General features: G+C 38.8%; 1 protein-coding gene across 1 annotated transcript in view; it reads left to right on the top strand.

Moving 5' to 3' along the window:
- Positions 1–260, top strand: part of LOC119593385 (serine/threonine-protein phosphatase 2B catalytic subunit alpha isoform-like) — a gene marked incomplete in the record, with an annotated part of 201,939 nt that overhangs the window by 197,706 nt on the left and 3,973 nt on the right.

Here is a 260-nt window from a genome sequence, read left to right on the forward strand (position 1 = left end):
TACTTCCTTCCTACTGTGCAAAACATGCATATATTTTAATAAAAAATATGACCCAACAGATTCTTTTGTTTTCTCTTCCTCTCTTTCCTACTATCTCCCTTTGTCTTTCCCTCCTTCCCTCCTTTCCACTACAGCTCTTCTCACTCCTTTCCAGCCTATCCCTTACTCACTCTGTTACACACATACTTTTGGGGTTTATATTTAAACAATAGAATATTTTCCCTCGTTGCAACAGAAAGGGAACGAGTCTTCTGAGTCAC

This window comes from Penaeus monodon, chromosome 32, assembly GCF_015228065.2.
Source record: "Penaeus monodon isolate SGIC_2016 chromosome 32, NSTDA_Pmon_1, whole genome shotgun sequence".
Taxonomy (NCBI): Eukaryota; Metazoa; Arthropoda; class Malacostraca; order Decapoda; family Penaeidae; genus Penaeus; species Penaeus monodon.